Genomic DNA, 6,174 nt, shown 5'->3' with positions numbered 1-6,174 from the left:
ATAGCAGAGCACTCGGGGTCTCATAGGCCCCCTTGCTTTGCAGCCTTAAAAACAGATATTTTTTGTTGAGGGATGAAAATGCATATTAGAGCATTTAGGCATTTCAAGGAGAAAAAAAAATAAAAATAAAACAAACAATGTTTGCAGCTGGCTCCGTTTACTGATTACAGTTTCATTAACCATGGTAATAGTATTCCTGCTAGTAAATACTTGCTGAAGTATTTACTTTACAATGCTAAAGTATTGCTAGAAAACAATACTCACCTTTGTTTTCTTATTCCAATAAAGTTATCATAAGATTACAAAGGATTTTGATCCCAACAGAGGGCTACTTTGGGGTTACACACAAGCATACGTATACACACACACCTAGGCTATCTCTATACATTATCTCATTCACATGATTAACAGCCATTCTTTAACCAACTTTCTTCTTGTTTTTACACAAACAGAAGGTCTGCCTCTATAATCTAAACATGTTCTCTACACAGTAAGTATTCCCATGTTCTAACTCAGAGGGTCAACATCTCACCCAAAACTGGACTTAAGCATTTAAGTCTTTAATAGCAGTAAGCAGTAAAGATAAAAATTTTTGCATGAGCCGAGCGAGCGCTCAGGAAAAGGGAGGAGGACCCTGGCAGGACAGGACAGGACAAGGACAGACAGCAGGCAGTGGTTTCCAAGGCTTATTGTTTCCAGTGATTTTCAGTCTTTGTCCCCTTCATCTCTGCATCTCCTTGCATGTCAGCGGGCTCCCCAAGCACAGGCTGCTCTGCCATCATAGCTCCATTTTACATCAGTACCTTGTTAACTCGGGGCTGGCTCCTTGTTCTCTTTTGTCCTTTTGTTTTGCATCCCTGAGAAATTTGTCTACAGTTAAGAGCCATCTGTCATCTCTTAAAGACTTCTCTCTTTTGTAATTCATCTGTCACTCTCACATCTGCTGGGGATTGAGCAGAAATTAAACAAGGTCTGTATATCTCAGGAGCTGGCCCTATAGGACAAGAAAATAATATAAAATTATTGCTTGGTTTCCAGTGGAGCAAAAATTTAATTTGAGTTTACAGCCCCCTGGCTTTCTGAGGTCTCTTCCCAGGTCAGAATAGGCTGGGCTTGGGTCTATCTGCGCTATGAAAGGAGGCTGTACATTGGAGACAGTATCCCTCATCCACTGAAAAGGACAAATAATTATTCACAAAGATTACTTCTGACCAGCAAGTTACCTCTGACCCTACTTTTTTGTAGGGTTGGCCCTACAAAAAAATTGACCCTACTTTTCCACCGAGGAGCCCTACTCAAACACATTCTGCACTGATAACTGTATTTCATATGCACCAAGGACGTGTCCAAAATTTGCCATGCCATCAATGGTATCTGCGAGGACTGGTAAGTGTTTGGGGAGTTAACAGCGCGAAGGCTTTCACTGACTGAAGAAAGTCTATCAATTTTAAAAAGTACCAATTTCCAAAGAAAGTGCTTCATTGGGGATTTTTCTAAAAAACTCTTGCTGCAATTTGTACTGACAATAAACATGCACCGACGTACTGAATTAATTTCCTATGCGATCGAAACACATGATGTGCTTGATAATGGAATTACAGAACACTCTGCTCTCATAAAGACGTTGCTGCAAGCAAATATTCTCTTCTGAATCTGGCACGGCTGACATGTGAGCATGCACACCAGGGGAGGAAAGGGGGAGAGCAAAAGGCATTTGCCTTGGGACAGGAGGGGAAGCCAGTGAAGAAGGCAGCTGCAACCGCGGCGGCGGAGCTTGTAGGGAAGAAGTGGCCCAGTTACGTGGACAAATTCCTAGGCGAACAGGAAAAAAGGGAGGTTTGGTGGGATTTGGCTGGCTGTCCCAGCCTCGCGGCTGCCTTCTTACCAGCAGCAGCAATCCTTATTCTGAGCACACAACGACAGCCAGGCAGAGGAATCATCCAGCTTTCATTCCCGTAGAGATAAGATCCCTGGAAGTGTTCAAGGCCAGGCTGGATGGGGCTTTGAGCAGCCTGGTCTAGTGAGAGGTGTCCCTGCCCATGGCAGAGGGGTTGGAACTGGGTGATCTTTAAGGTCCCTTCCAACCCAAACCACTCTATGATTCTACGATCCTGTGCAAGCAATAAAATTAAATGCAGCAAGAGCAGCCTGTGTCTGTAGGTACCCAGTCAAGGTGCGCACGGTGACACTGAGTTGCAGCAGCTGACAGGAGCCGGGCTCCCAGCAGGTCCACATGGGACATCCCCAAGTGAGGAGCTGCTGGCTGGTGACCACACCTCCACACCAGTGTCTCCTCTGTCCATGTCCAAGCCAGTGACCAAGCCCATTCCGGCAAGCCTGTGCATGATCCAGCGCTGCCTGCCACAGCATAAAATGTAATAAGTTAGACCACCTGAGGTCTGATTTTTGTCTCTCTCTTTCCATTTTCCCCATTGCAAGCTGAGCTGCAAGTGCGACAGACATGGAAGTTAATTTGGCAGCTGTGCCAGGTGAATTCACGGGGAATTAGTGACCCCAGAGTGACTACCAGAAAAGACAGACCTGACCATGATGGTCATGGCAGCTGCAGAGCCAAGGAAGCAGCAAAGCCATTTGGGCCAGCAGCAGAAGGAGCACCCAGCGTTTGGTGGGGGGGGGCCGGAGCCCCCCAGCGCTCTGCAGTCCTCTGCCCCACGGCAATAATCTGTGCCCAACCCCTGCCCCAATAGCACCCCTCAGCAGCGAGGCTTCGTGGGCACATTGATCTTTTCCTATTGGGTTTTATTGGTAAAAATGGGCAAGCCTAAAAGCTTTCCACCACCTTCTGAATTCATTGTTTTTCAGGAAACCCTGACACATCCACATGGAGATGAAGCCAAGGCACCATCCTTTGGTATCACCCACTGTAGATGCATTCAAACATTTTCCATGCTAAGTCCGGTCAGCGATTTCCCTCTCTCGCACGTGGAAAGCAGGACATGTTCCAAGAAGCCCCAGGAATGGTGAGAACAACAGCTTTGCAAAAACAACAGGAACATCTGGCGTTTCCAGCCCTTTTCAGTTTTTCACAGGTACATTGTCTTGCGGATCATGATAGGGACAGATGTCATGTCCTCTTTCTTTGAATTTTATAGCCTGTATTCATTTACCAAGCTGGGCCAATCTTAAAATGTGTATTCATCTTCCATTCGTTGCATTGTGCATCAGGACCTTGGGCTAAGATGCTATTTTTGTCAGCTGCACTATTTTTGAAAGGAGGCAGACACACGCGTTTTAAAAGCCCCCTTCTTGGTTAATCTCAGCCACTGACATGCCTTTGAAGCTTTGGTTTTGAAGGGCTGTGGTATCAGTGATCTTGACAAACATTTCAGTTTGCCCACTGCCATCCAGGGACTGTGCACACAAGTTTGCTTTTACTAACTGCAGAAATACAAGCAGAACAGACTTACAGTAGGTATATAAACAAGAAGGTCACAAGGTTAATGTTTGACTCTAATCCTAATGACTTTTTTCAGCCACGCACAAAGCATGACACCAGAAAGAATTCACTAACAACAAAGTAAAGATAAACAAGTACAAGAGCACAACCCTCTCCTTTGTACAGCAGCTTCAGAAGTTGCACAAAAGTATTTAAAGTACAAATAAAAATACCCTAGTTTTATAGTAGATGTAACTTTATCCATTCCTCTCCATTATATGTGCAATAAGTTGCTCCAAGGTACCAATAAATATATCAGAGGAACTTACTGGTTTATAAATATTTTGAAAAAATAGAAAGTATTGCTTAAATAACCACTGTACAGAGAAAATAATCTCCCATGGAATCTATTAAACTGGGTTAATGAACTAGCAGGAAAAAGTTTCAAACCTATTCCCCCAACATCTAATTCCGAACAATTCTTTCAAGCTGAGTTTCAGACAAAAATAATGAGGAAAGTTGTTGAATATGGGTTTGAGTGAACAGAAATTAAGTCAACTGTTTACAGAAATGTTTGTAAGCTGTGACAAATACGTTTTTGGGTTGTTTAGTTAACGTGCAAGGTGATTCGAAACACAGCAACTACATTATGGCTGTTATAAAGGCTCTGTCAAAATATAACAATATTGCTAAAGGCTCTTGAGACACAGATAGCGGACCCAGGCCAGTAAACAAACCCCAAAAGAAGTGCACATAGCTTACAAAAAATACATATGCTGCCAGCAAATCTCTTCCCATTTCTTTTCACAGATAAATGCAAAACCTTATCAAAAGACTGCTTCTGTGCCCAGAATATTTGTTCTGTTTCAGGACAGTTTACTTTGGCAACTCACTCAACTTAGCATCTGTAATTAAATGATGAAGATGAGACAACGTGGCTCTGGAGAGATCATAGAAAACTCCATCTTATCTATTTGCCTTTTATTTACAGAGCTCTTCATGTTTTGGCCTCCCTAATGCATTTTTCATTAAAGCAGGAGGGCAAGTTTGACACACAACCTTCTCCCTCAGTGCATGCAGGAACTGTTATCCAGAGGCAAAGCCCAGCATTTTCTACCGCCTCAGCTTCTGCCCCCATCAGCAGTTTTTAAGTGGCTCCCTCTGCTTTGGAGAATAGACATGTCTCCCCGTGCTGCCTTGCTCCATGATGGGAAAAACATTCAAGCCCTCTTCTGGCTCAGCAGAAGACCCCAGTAAGTCTCTTAGTTGGAATTAAGTTAACTTCTAATTTAATGTGAACATATATTATTTCCAGCATGGGAGTACCTTGGTGTCCAACACTGCCTTGCTGTGGAGGACCCTGTAGAGCCTTGACACAGTGTTTTACTGCCAACCCCTACTGCCAGCAGAGAGATGTCTCTGCTAATCCCCAGCCAAAGGGTTTGCCCGGAGCAACGTAAGAACTCCTTCGGAGGGATGGAGATGGGGCTTACCTCTCTCAAATCCTGATCAGAGGAGTGACTGTGAACCCCATTCTGAGGACAGCACTACCTTCTCCACAGGACTCTCAGGCCTAAAGGGATGGTGGGGAGTTCACGTGGTGACACCCCCCAGCAGGCACAGGTGGAACCCTGCTGGCATGGACCACGCTACAGTGAGGCAACAGCAGAACGCCCCAGTTGCAACAGCAGATGGAGTGGGACCGAGTTCATCTAACATCTGGAAGTTGAGTACTCGGTCTGCTGGGATCATCTTGGCTACCTCTGTGGGCAGTGCGAGGGAGGTCTCTCAGACAGTGGAGTGACCATCCACTGGAGTGACCAGTTTCCCGCCCCTGAAATGCATGGATAACTAGCTCCAAATTAATTGGAACTTAGTCACAGCATGAGTGTCAGTGTCTGGACTAGCAGCACTGAGCTCCTTCCACTTACTTCCTTCCATCTAAAATGTCTCCCTAGAAGCACCAGTTTCTCTGGTGGATGATAAAGAGTCTGGGGTATCTAGCTCAGCTGTAAGCTTCAACAGTGCACTTACTGAATCTGAATAAGGTGGTTCCCACCATTATTAATTATCTACTCAGATGTCCTGGGGAAACCACCATGCAGTGCCTGGGCTCAGGCACCAGGAGGTGGGGTCATGGTCCTGCACCAGAAGGAGAGAAAAACTCTGCAATGGAGTTGACCAAAGGCTGGTGAGGAGGGGATTGTGAGAAGACGGGAGACCATGATGGCTCTCAAGGCACAGCCATTTCTGAATGAGCTCCTCAGGCCCACCCAAGTGATGAGTTTGGACTTAACCCGGTTCATTAGCATTAATTGGTGGTCTGAAGACTTGGGCTGTGAAAAGAGGAATGCTTTGATTTCTTATCCTCCTAAATCAACTCGTGGTTGTGTGTGACTCTTTATGACAGCAGTAGTGTAGCTGACCTTCCAGCCAGGAGTCTTTGGACGGAAGGCCTTTTTTCACTTCTCTCGCTATTTCAACATTCCCACTGATGTTATTCTGACAAGGAGATTTAGAAATGTTCCTATTTTCTGATCAGCAGGCCGGAAATGTCTTAACTTGAAATGCAACCTTCACAAGAGGAAACATCCTGAGTTGCAGAGAGGTACGAAATACCCCTGCATGAAGACAACGGTGGGAAATCTCTTAGCAGTAACGACTGCAGCAGTGGGCCCATAAAAGGCATGGTGGCTGTCACCAGCCCCAGAGGAGCTACAGCAAGAGGCACCAATCTGGCCAATATCAATGTGTCCTGTACACCTATACCAGTACTT

The sequence above is a fragment of the Rissa tridactyla genome, chromosome 2 (genome assembly GCF_028500815.1).
Source record: "Rissa tridactyla isolate bRisTri1 chromosome 2, bRisTri1.patW.cur.20221130, whole genome shotgun sequence".
NCBI lineage: Eukaryota > Metazoa > Chordata > Aves > Charadriiformes > Laridae > Rissa > Rissa tridactyla.
The sequence above is the reverse complement of the archived record's forward strand: the minus strand, read 5'-3'. Positions refer to the sequence as shown.